This window comes from Jaculus jaculus, chromosome 4, assembly GCF_020740685.1.
Source record: "Jaculus jaculus isolate mJacJac1 chromosome 4, mJacJac1.mat.Y.cur, whole genome shotgun sequence".
Taxonomy (NCBI): domain Eukaryota; kingdom Metazoa; phylum Chordata; class Mammalia; order Rodentia; family Dipodidae; genus Jaculus; species Jaculus jaculus.
Window position 1 is genome coordinate 71,673,270 of NC_059105.1, and position 12,407 is coordinate 71,685,676.

At 37.5% G+C, this 12,407-nt stretch overlaps 1 protein-coding gene across 10 annotated transcripts in view; it reads right to left on the minus strand.

The window, feature by feature from the left end:
- Positions 1–12,407, minus strand: part of B3galt1 (beta-1,3-galactosyltransferase 1) — a 565,801-nt gene that overhangs the window by 189,127 nt on the left and 364,267 nt on the right. The window lies entirely within an intron of this gene.

A 12,407-nucleotide genomic window follows, 5' to 3' on the forward strand; every position in this document is an offset into this window, starting at 1 on the left:
ACACAAATGTTCTTATACAACATATAGTATAGTGTTTTAAGGTATTTTTTTAAAAAAAATATTTATTTATTTATTTGAGAGCAACAGAGAGAGAAAGAGGGAGGGGGAGAGAGAGAGAGAGAGAGAGAATGGACACGCCAGGGTCTCCAGCCACTGCAAACAAACTCCAGATGTGTGCGTTCCCTTGTGCATCTGGCTAATGTGGGTTCTGAGGAATCGAGCCTAGAACCAGGGTCCTTAGGCTTCACAGGCAAGTGCTTAACCATTACGCCATCTCTCCAGCCCTAAAGTTTTTATTTGAAGGATTTGTTCACTGAAAAATACTTTCAAGAGCCAGGCATGGTGGGTCTTTAATGCCAGCACTGGCAAGGCTGAGATAGGAAGATCACTATGATCTCGAGCCCAACCTGGAACTACAGAGTATGTTCCAGGTCCGTCTAAGTTAGAGTGAGACCTTACCTTGAAAAAAATAAAAACAAAATACTTTCAAGGTGTTGTTGCTCATAGCTGTTATAAAATGTTATGATATGAGTGTGTGTGAATTAATGTATTCATCATCTCACACACTCATGTTTCACTCATGACAAGAACAGCTATAATCTACTCATTTAGTCAAAATCTTGAATACAATACACTATTGTCACCTATCTTTCTTATCTTTTACACTAGATCCTCCTTGTGCTCCTCCACACATCTGCTATTTTGCACTCTTTTTTTTAAATATTTTTTTAGGTTGATATTGTATATATATAATTACAATGATTGTAATGGGGAGGTAATATGATGGAGAATGGAATTTCAAATGGGAAAGTGTGGGGGTGGGGAGGGAGGGAATTACCATGGGATATATTTTATAATCATGGAAAATGTTAATAAAAATTAAAAAATATATATATTTTTGTTCATTTTTTACTTATTTATTTGAGAGCGACAGACACAGAGAGAAAGACAGATAGAGGGAGAGGGAGAGAATGGGCACGCCAGGGCTTCCAGCCTCTGCAAACAAACTCCAGACGCATGCGCCCCCTTGTGCATCTGGCTAACGTGGGACCTGGGGAACCGAGCCTCGAACTGGGGTCCTTAGGCTTCACAGGCAAGTGCTTAACCACTAAGCCATCTCTCCAGCCCTTTTGCACTCTTTACCTGCATTTCCCTACTTCCTCTTCCCTTATGACCCTGCCCACCACTATTTATTCTCTATTTCCATATTTGACTTCCTTAAAAATATTCGAATTCAAAATATAAATTCATTGAAGCTTCTGATCAAGGATTCAATTTTGGAATAACTTTGAGAGTGCTTATTTAATTATTTAGTAAACTTACAGCATGGCAGAAACAGTTCTAAACACTTCATGAATATTAATGAATCAAAGTTGGATGAGAGGAGGTGATAAATAAAATAGACATTTCCCCACTCACCTGATGCATTGGTGGCTCTGAAACCTTTATATACTCATTTAACAAAGCAAGGCCTGCACTTTAAGCACTTTCTCCTTCCCCACAAAACCTTCTTCCATTTTCCCTCATATTTTTGTGTGAACAATTTTTTTTAAAAGATCTTTTGGAATGAAAACCTTTTACACTATTTTAAGTTAAACTTTGTAGAAATGTGTAGAGAGTGTTGGAAAAATAAAGCATGTGGAGAACACACTATGTGCTCGCGTACTTTTGGAAGGGTAAAGACCTGTAGTTCTCCCAGGGTAAGTGGGGGGAATCAGCTGGCCAGAAGATAGTCTGCTCACTCTGACACACAGGAAGTCATGTGGGAATGGCTTAGGTCATGCCAGGAATAGGGTAGAAATGGGTCATCAACTGTCATGATGTAAACATGGCTCCCAACACTGTCTCTACCATTATTCAGGACTATTGCTGGGCTTTCTGGAGATAATTTAATGTGTCATTAGAACAAATTTGCCAACAAGATGATACTTGCAATGTTCAGACTAGACTCCACCCACGGGGCATTTTCTATATATATGGGTATAATTAATGGGTATAATTACAGAAATTGCAAAAGTTTTTCACATGTAAGCTATGTCTTTATATACTCTGGTCCTCAGGATTGGAGCTACTGTGTGGAAGAAGGAAAGACTGCATTTCTGTTTGGGATTTGTTTATTAATTTTTGCCAGGAATTATTATTTTGAAAAATAACATCACAGAGTAGTAACACTGCTTATGACCTCTGAAGCCACAAAAGTCATTGAAATCAGTGTGCCTTTGTTCCTCGTTGATAGCAAGTTCCTCTCCTTCATAGAGGAAAATTCTAAATTATGCTCCTCACTGCACCCCTGCGCCAGGCTCTTCATACACTTCTTTACATAGGACATTATCTTCATTCCACTGAGATAGTCCATGCAGTTAATATAGCTGCTATGAAAATGGGGATTGGGCTGGCTTAGCATTTAAGGTGCTTGCTGGTAAAGCCAAAGGACCCAGATTTGATTACCCAGAACCCACGTAAGCCAGATGCACGAGGTGGCACTTGCATATGGAGTTTGTTTTTAGTGGCTGGAGGCCTTGACAAGCCCATTCTCACTGTATCTACCTTTTCCTTATTTCTCTCAAATAAATTAATTAATTAAAAAATGTTTAACAAAATGGGGCTTGGAGTATGACAATGTGTCAAAGTGTGATAAAATTGTTCTCAAATTATCCAGTTTCTCTTATGCTGTGGGGAGCTGGGGAATGAAGTTCATTTCTTGACTTTTATGTTTCAAACAGTGAGTGACCATTTTAGTTTACAAGCTGTAGGAAATGGAAGGCAACAGAGAACACGGGAAGACCATCAGGTCAGTGTCACACAAGAGCCCATACACAACAGGGCTTTAGCTGGAAAGTCCAGGCTGCAGTCTTGAGCAAAATGCTTGAAGCTGTTACATGTCTACAATTTTGGGAAATATACTTCCAGCACCAGGTCCCATGCCAGCTGCTTTTCTTGAAACACAGTCAGAAGTAATTTCAGGCAGTGATATATAGCAGCTTTGCTTTGTGTACTGGAGGCAAGTTGGGTTTTAATAATTTGGTAAAAATTGTATATAAAATTAATCACAAATGTGCAACTATTCATTATATTTAATGCCACATTGCCCAGTATGTTAGAAGAGGCAAAAAAAATCAAAATTATTTTTAAAAACTGGTATTACTTAAAAACAACAAATGTTTTTCTCTAGTCCTTCATTTCTTTGACTTAATATTTTGATTAAGTTATGCCCCATTTAACAGTAATACATTTCACAGGATGTCATTTAAATATGTTCCAAGCAAAATATTTCAGACTCCTTTGAGTCAAACTGGTTCCATATAGTACTGAACATATTACACTCCTGATGGACTATTTGGTTGGTTCAAATATTTCCTTCTCTGAAGGCTGTATCCACATGTTTTTCAGCCCAGACATAGTCCTATGCTCACTAACTGACCATTCTATGTCAAAAAAGCATTTCTAGTAATCTCAGGCTTACATGGAATAAATTGGAATGTTTACCAAACATGTGTGCGCACATACGTGTTAACAAGGGTGTGCATGGGCCGTGGCGTGCATGCGGATGGCAGAGGATGGCTTCAGGGGTTGTCATCATCTACTTGTTCACTGCTGCATACACCAGGCTAGCTGGCCTGTTTGCTTCTGAGGATTCACCTGTCTTCATCTCCCATCTCACTATAGCTGCTCTGGGATTACACATCCTTGCTACAGTTTCCAGTTTTCACGTGGGTTCTTGGGACCCAACTCATGTTCTCATGCTTGCACAGCAAGTGTTTTACCCACTGAGCCATATCCCTATGCCCATATCTTTCTTTTCTCAAGAAAATGAGAAAAAAAAAAATCTGGTTAGAGCTAAGAAACAGAGAGGAAGAGACAAAGACTCTGCTCTCGACTCATTAACTTTCCACAAACAAAGATAAATTTTTGCTTTATTCCTCTAGTGGCTGTTTCTGAAGAGATTGTTGGCAGGCACTATCTTAATAACAAGTAAAATAGTTGATTCACAGCCGTGGGGTCCTAAATATGAATGCATATTTCTTCCCTCTTTTAATCCAGTATTAGTGCTATCTAACATACACTAAATCCTGGTAATTGGTAGTTTGTGTAAGTCCCTACACCACTTACTGCTGTTTAATATATCTGTTTAGTTAATTAAAACAATGATTTCAATGAGTATATAAAATAGCATAGCTTAACTTAGAACTAGTTAATTTCTAATTTCCAATTTATCTATTAGGATTTATTAAGCATAGATAATGCTATAGTGATCAGTAATTGCTTCTTGTCTTTGTTTAGCAATGTAATGAGGGGGACAAATTTTCTGATTATTCAGAGATTAGAAATGGTTCACCTAAAAGGTTTTTCTAGGTAATAAACTGGATAATAATATCTAACTTGCTTGGCTTATTGAGAAGCAATGGAGAGAGTCAGGGAATTTAAACTGATCAGCAGTAATCACTTAGTCACAGAATCTAGCACTAAATATTGCCTTGGATTTTTCTGCATAGGGTAACACTTTTCTAGCTCTGAATACTGTTTGTATTCTAATGAGTAAGTACAGTACCCTACTTAACCACTAATAGCTCACAATAAAGTGACTGGAAACTTTCTTTTTTTCTCCTTTTCCTCTTCTGCCTAACTCTGCCATTACTTTCTATATATCACCTTTCCTGAGGTCTTCTTGTAGGAAGAGGAAACCCACCCCCCCCATACTCCATATTTTCCTCTACCTTTCCATAGGAATATTAGCTTTAAAATTTTACTTTTATTTACTTGAGAGAGAGTATGGAGGTGTCAGGGCCTCTAGCCTCTGCAAATGAACTCTAAAAGCATGTGCCACTCTGTGTATCTGGCTTTATGTGGGTACTAGAATTGAATCTAGGCCAGCAAGTGTAGCAAACCAATACCTTTCATGGCTGAGCATCTCCCCAGTTCTGGAATCTTAACTTTTTATCTAGTTTTCAAATTCTTTATGTATCTGGATTTCCTAAATCTTGACTATTTGCTTTCTGAGAACTGGCTTGTTTTACTGTACAATTTTAACAACTATTTTAAATGTTTTAATTTAATTAATTTATTTTTGAGAGAGAGGAGAGAGAGAGAATGGGTGTACTGGGGACTCTAGCCACAATGTGCATCTTTCTTACATGGGTTCTGAGGAATTGAACCTGAGTCCTTAGGCCTTGCAGGCAAGCACCTTAACCACTAAGCCATTTCTCCAGCCTTTTTTTGACACTTTGTTGACACTTCCCATTGCACACCCCAAAACATCCCACATACTTTTTCTAATCCATTCTTTTTTTTTTTAATTTTTTTTGTTATTTTTATTTATTTGAGAGTGACAGACAGAGAGAGGAAGAGGCCGATAGAGAGAGAGAGAATGGGCATGCCAGGGCCTCCAGCCACTGCAAACGAACTCCAGATGCGTGCGCCCCCTTGTGCATCTGGCTAACGTGGGTCCTGGGGAGTTGAGCCTCAAACCAGGGTCCTTAAGCTTCACAGGCCAGCGCTTAACCACTAAGCCATCTCTCCAGCCCTAATCCATTCTTAATAGAATATATTGGTGTTTTATAGCTCTTCAATGATAGAAGAAGAATTACTGCAATGAAAATAGTGGCTTGTGATAAAATAGTTTAAAATTATTCAAATTATATCATCTGATTACTTATTTATATCTATAACCAGGCCCTATTAGTACCTTATAACTATTTTTTTTAATTTTTATTTATTTATTTGAGAGCGACAGACACAGAGAGAAAGACAGATAGAGGGAGAGAGAGAGAATGGGCGCGCCAGGGCTTCCAGCCTCTGCAAATGAACTCAAGATGTGTGCGCCCCCTTGTGCATCTGGCTAACGTGGGACCTGGGGAACCGAGCCTCGAACCAGGGTCCTTCGGCTTCACAGGCAAGCGCTTAACCGCTAAGCCATCTCTCCAGCCCCCTTATAACTATTTTTGAGTTGGAAAAATTAATTTCTCCACACACTGAAAGAATTATTTATGTACAAATCTTTATACTATACTTACATGCTGAGGTAAGTACAGATACTTATTCTACTTTATAGATAAGGAGATGGAGGTGTGGGGGGGATTAGACCTGTGAACAAGTACATGACAGAATTGATTTCACACCCAGAGAGTCTGTCTCTTAATTGCTGAATTGTGCTCCCTCTTGAAATCAAGAATGCTGTTGCTGTCATAGATCTCCAGAGTCTGGTGTTGAGTTAAGCAGGAGTTACACATGCACAAGAAAATATAACATATAGATGGACATGATTAAATTAGTAAGCATCTCCATTTCCTTATATGAAGCTCTAAAATTCCACTGAGCTCTTCAGGCATATCCTTTTACTAAAATTTACCACATCTGTTCTGAGCCACTGGTGCCTGAGCATTTATTAAATATTTAGGATGCTATTATCCTATATATAACAACTCTTGATAACCTTCGTGCAATGCTATCACTTCACCCACATGATATTTAAGAATATTATGTGGTAGCCAGTTTTTGTGCAGTTGCCTGTCCTAAAGCAATTTATAGGGAATCTGAGATCAAGGGAGTTAGTTCATGGAAACAAACTATGAACTGCACAGCTAAGAGCACTGATGATACGTTCCTACATGACTCTGATCTTTCTGTGGTCCTGATAAAAATAAAAGTTCTAAGAATAGATTTGTCTTAGGAACATGCGCATACTATTGCTACTCTTTTAAAAGATAGTTCTGAAGCCTAATCATAAGCATGGTTAGTTGTTTCTAAATTTATTGAGGTATAATTGAAAAATAAAAATATTATCAACTAGAGGCATATATGATTTTTATATATCCATTTACTTTATGGAACAAATATCATAATCTGGGTAATATAACCATAATCCAACATTTAAGATCTTTTCTGAGCAATTTTGAGTATATATTATAACAATATTAATTACGGTAGTGCATGTAGTCCTCCTGATCTCTAGACCTTGTGCAGTCTCTATAGTCACTATCCCTCTGGCATTCAGTGTTCTCTCCATCTTTCTGAGTTTTAATTTTAGATTGTACTTATAAGTATAATTTTAAAGAATTTATCCTTTTAAATTTATTTATTTATTGCAAGGAGAGAGAGAGAAAGGAATGAAGGGAGGGAAGAAGGAAGGGACAGAAGGAAATAAGGAAAGAACACCAAGGCCCCTAGCTACTGCAAATGAACTCCAGATACATGAGCCAACTGTATAACTGGCTTTACATGAGTACTGGGAAATCAGACCTGGGTCACCCAGGTCATTTGGCTTTGTAGGCCAGTGCCTTAACAGCTAATCCATCTCTCTAGCCTTCCAGAATTTGTCTTTCTGTATCTGAGCAAAATGTCTTCCAGGTTTACTTATATTGTCAGAAATGGGAGGATGTCCAAAACGTTGAACAATATTCAGCTATGTATATACATCAACTTTTATTTATCCCTTCATCTATCAATGGACATTTAGCTTGTTTCTGTATGCTGCCTATTGTATTTCTGAGAACAATCCATGCCCACAGATGTCTCTCAGAGACACATTTCATTTCCTTTGGACATATACCCAGAAGTATAATTACTGGATCATATAATAGTTTACACTGGAATATTTTCAGTCCGTCATCCTGTTTTCCATAGTCATGACACCAGTTTTACTTTGCCACCAATAGTACATCATAATTCCATTTTCTTTACAGCCTCACTAGCACATGCTACCTTTGGCATTTGGTAACTGTCATTCTCATAAGTGTGTAGTGATGCTTTGTTATTCTGGTTAAGGTTTTAGTTTGCATGTCCCTAATATTAATGGTGTTAGTGAAGAATACTTCACATACCTGTTGACTATATTTAGGTCTTCTTTAGAAGAATATCTATTCAGGCATTGTTGATATATTTTGGATATTATGTTTTAGAATCAAGTCCCTAGATGTGTATCATGCCAATATCTTCTCATATCCCGTAGGTGGTCTTTTCACTCTGCTATCTGTTTACTTTATTAGGCAGAAGCTTTAGAACTTGAGACAATCCCATTTGTCCATTTCTTAATGCTTGAATTCTTGGGACCACATCAATGCCAGAAGCTTTTGCTCTACATTTACTCTTATCGTGTGAGTTCAGGGAATTACACTTAGTTTATTTTTAAAATTTACTCTATGTTATTTTAATATTTTTATTAATTTAGTATACAAATTAATAGGCTTCACTATAGCATTTTCACATATATGTTATTGGACTGGCCTTTTAATATATATATTTAATATTTTTATTTTTATTTATTTATTTGAGAGAGTCAGATAGAGAGCGAATGGGTGCACCAGGGCCTCCCACCACAGCAATTGAAATCCAAACACATGTGCCATGTTATGCATCTGGCTTATGTGGGTCCTGGAGAATTGAACCTAGTTTCTTTGGTTTTGCAGGCAATCACTGTAACTGCTAAGGCATCTCTCCAGCCCTAAAAAATATTTTAGTAAGCACAAAATATCACCCATATGGCATTTTCAAGTATATATCATTATATGTTCCTCTTATATATTCAAGTCTTAATTTACTTTGATTTTATTTTGCTTTGATTTGAGATGAACGTCCAGTGTTAATTTTTGGAATATGGTATCCAGATTTCCCAATATAATTTATCAAGGAAACTGTCCTTTCACTGTTGTATATTCTTATTACCCCTGTCCAAGGTCAAATGATCATAGTGTGAATGAAATCTTAGGCTCCCTAATCTATCATGTAGGTTTTACTTTAGGTTTTTTTTTTTTTTTAATGTTAGTGGTTTTTTTTTGTATGACAGTAACTTTTTAGAATATTTATTTACTTATCTGTTTTGTTAGCATACATTTACAAAATAACACACTTCATCCTGACATTTTTGTACATGTATATCATATACTTTGTGTTCTCATATCACTATTACTTTGTATTATGCTTGAAATGAGGAAGTGTGGAGATTCCATATTTGTTCTTGCTGCACATTATTGGCGTATATATGCAAGGTCTTTTGAGGTTCCATACTGCATTGAATTGGTAGATAGCTTTGGAGAACAAAGATATTTCGACAACATTGGCTTATTTTATTTTATTTTATTTTTGCTTGTGCATGGTGTATGTACTTGTATATGTCTTGCACTGCTGTCCACACTAGTCTGTGGTTGCATGGTCACTATGGTGGTCTGAACACAACATAGGGTGTTCTGCTCCATCACTCTTGTGCCTATTCTTATTTGAACAAGTGCCTCTTCCTGATTATTCTTGGAGTTCCAGTGATTCCTGGGTCTCTGTTGCCCTACAAAATTATGCTGATTTCAAAGTACCTGTAAAGTATACATTTCATTTTTCACAGTGAAACATTGTTTGAGTTGTTAATCATTCTTCTCCATGTATGAATTTATTTTAGGGAATAAAAATACAATGAAGAGTAGAGAAATTGATTTCAGTGGTGTAGCCATCAACAACGTCCCCATGCTCTTGTAAACTTTCCCCTCACTATTGCTCTTGTATGTAACCCTAGAGAATCTCTTGGTCATTAAAAAAAAAAAAAAGACATGAAGTAGAAGTAAGGCTAGTTAGGAAGGAAAAGAATATCAGCATGAATGGGAAAGAGACAAGAGAAGACAGATGGGAGGTATGAATATGATCTAAGTGTATATATATATAAAATGTCATAATGAAATTCTTTATATGTAGTTAATATATATGCTAAAAAATCATGGAAATGAAAGAAAAAGGAAATCTCAAAAACAAGAAGTTGAGACATGTCTTTATCTTAAGAAACCTGCTTTATTTCTTTTATATACACTTAAACTTCCCAATTTTTAAACAATACAATAGCTCTAAATATGTATATATTAAAACAATGGCTTAGATGGGCTGGAGAAATGGATCAATGTTTAAAGGCACTTGCTTGCAAAGTTTGATGGCCTGGGTTTGACTTCCTGGTACCCACAAAAGCCAGATGCACAAAGTGGTATATGCATCTGGAATTTGTTTGCAGTGGCAGGAAGTCCTGGCATGCCTATATTCACTCTCTCTCTTCAATCTGCCTTTTGTTTTCTCTTAATTAAGTATATAAATAAATAAAAATAATTTTAAAATATGGCTTAGGTATTAAATTACTAAATAATAAGCTATTTACACATGAAAGAAATATATATGGGCAAGCACCAGGAGACAAATATTTTCATGCGCATGTATAAAACACTAAAGAGGCAGGGGTAATGATATTATAATGTTATACCGAGAGTATCTGCTATCTTGATTAAAAAAAATTGGCATTTGCCTTACTATTGTCTGTGAAAAAGTCACAGTACCAAGACACAGTGGACAATGAAGAAGGTTGAACTTGGACACTTTTAAGTCTCTTTAAGCTAAAAAAAAAAAAAAAATTGTATATTCGTTATCTAAAGTAGTAGGTTTCATGGTATATCATGAATGTTGTCACTACTCACCCCACTGTAAGCCTCTCCTGACCCAGGTCCCTTTGCAGTGCTCCCTTTCATCTTCCCCATAGTGACATTTGTGTAGCTGCTTCAAATTTGAAGGAGGAAGTGAGCTCATAAAACTCCATAGGAAGTAAACAAACTTTACAAAGCTCAAGACACTCCTGAAAGTTACAAGTTTCAGAAGATGCCTCCTTGAGGTTATATAAGCAGTAACAATTGCTGCGGAGAGGAGACTCTCAGACTGGTCCACAGTATTTCGTGCAGGGTGCTCCAGCTTTCGAGTTCATCACTAAGTCTGGTAAATGCAGCTGCCTTTACATCATCCATGCTTCTACAAGTAACTCCTCCCCTAAACGTACTTGATGGAATGCTTTTCTTGGTACCCCATCTGGGATGAGTGGACATTTGTTCACATCTACTCAGGTGAAGTCACATGACACACCCTTTCTCTTCATGCAGTGTGTGTGTGTGTGTGTGTGTGTGCGCGCTCGCGCGCGCATGTGTGTATACTATAGGTTTCCTAAATGAGAGAAGCACAGTATTTGTTTGTCTGAGCTTTGTCCCTTACCAAAAAAAAAAAAAAAAAACAACACACACACGAAAGGAAGAGAGGTGGATTTCTCTCTTCAAATCCAGGCCTGACACTAACGTACTTTGGAGTACAGCTTTATGATTTAATATTGAGTCAAGAACCCCAGAACACCATTTTTTTCTACTTTTAGAGATTTTATACTTTCCCCAAATTCATCCATATTTGATCATCATAACCCAATATGCAATTATGGATTCTTGGAGCATCTTAAGCTGGTCCTCCCAGGGTATTCCAGTTTGGAAATGCGCACTCTAGAACAATGGTTCTTAATCAAGGTTAATTTCTTGCCCTGGTGAACATAGGTGATGGTGGTGTTAGGCACTTACACACACTAGGCAAGCCATGTACTACAGAGGTGCATCACTAGCCCACGTTCTTTTTAAACAGTTTCTAAAAGTTCTGTTGAAGACAAATCTTGTATGGTTTACTACTTTTTACCAGTTTGCTCTGTCATGTTTCTAATAATGCCCAAATCACCTGGATCAATGATAGAAGACAGTGAGCACACTCTGTAATGTTGAACACATGCTGTGCCAAATTCAATCTTATTGCTACTATAGTGACGGACACCAGCTTTAGCTAACATAACATAGGGTTCTAACTCAAATTTGGGTAGTTGTAAGGATGACCAGTGTCACGTTGCCTTCTCTGATCATCTTTGGAGTTTGCCTGTACCCCAGCACACACTTTCTACTTTTCATAAAAAGTTGGAACCTGGACTTGATGGGCTCCACAGACCTCATCTTCTCTGCTGCCACTATCTTCCTGCCTTATGTGCAGGATGGGCCCCCAACCAAGAACAGCCACAAAGATGGTGGGAGAGCCTCATTTTTTTTTTTTTTTTTGCCTTTTAGTTTGAGATAGCATCTCTTTAAGTTCCCCAGGATGGCCTTGCACTCATCTTAGGGCCAAACCAGGCCTCAAAGTTGCAATTCTCCTTCTTCATCCTCCAAAGTACCTGGGATTCCAGGCATGTGCCATCAGGCTCTGCTTGGAGACAGTTTTGATGTTCATATTTATGGAGGAGGTAAGTATGCATCTCAGGGCTAAGAATGCCACTAAATGACTACATTGCAGAGAGTGTCTCCCATCAACAGAATTATCTAGTTTCAGATGTCAAGAGCAACATGACTTGGAAGTCCTGCTCTCAACAATAACTGGAATGGAGAGGTTGGCATTCTAAGTGGGCAGAACTTTCATCAGTTTAGAAGAAATCAGTCTGTATGCATTGGCTTCCCTGGGGCTGGAGAACTGATGCTGTAAAATGGACTTTTATACAGAGTCACTCAAGCAGCAGTTCAGCCTTTGTCATCATATGTTATAGAAATTGCTTTGGGGTTTAATGAAACACAAGAGCTATAAAAGCATCTTCAATAAAATACTAACAA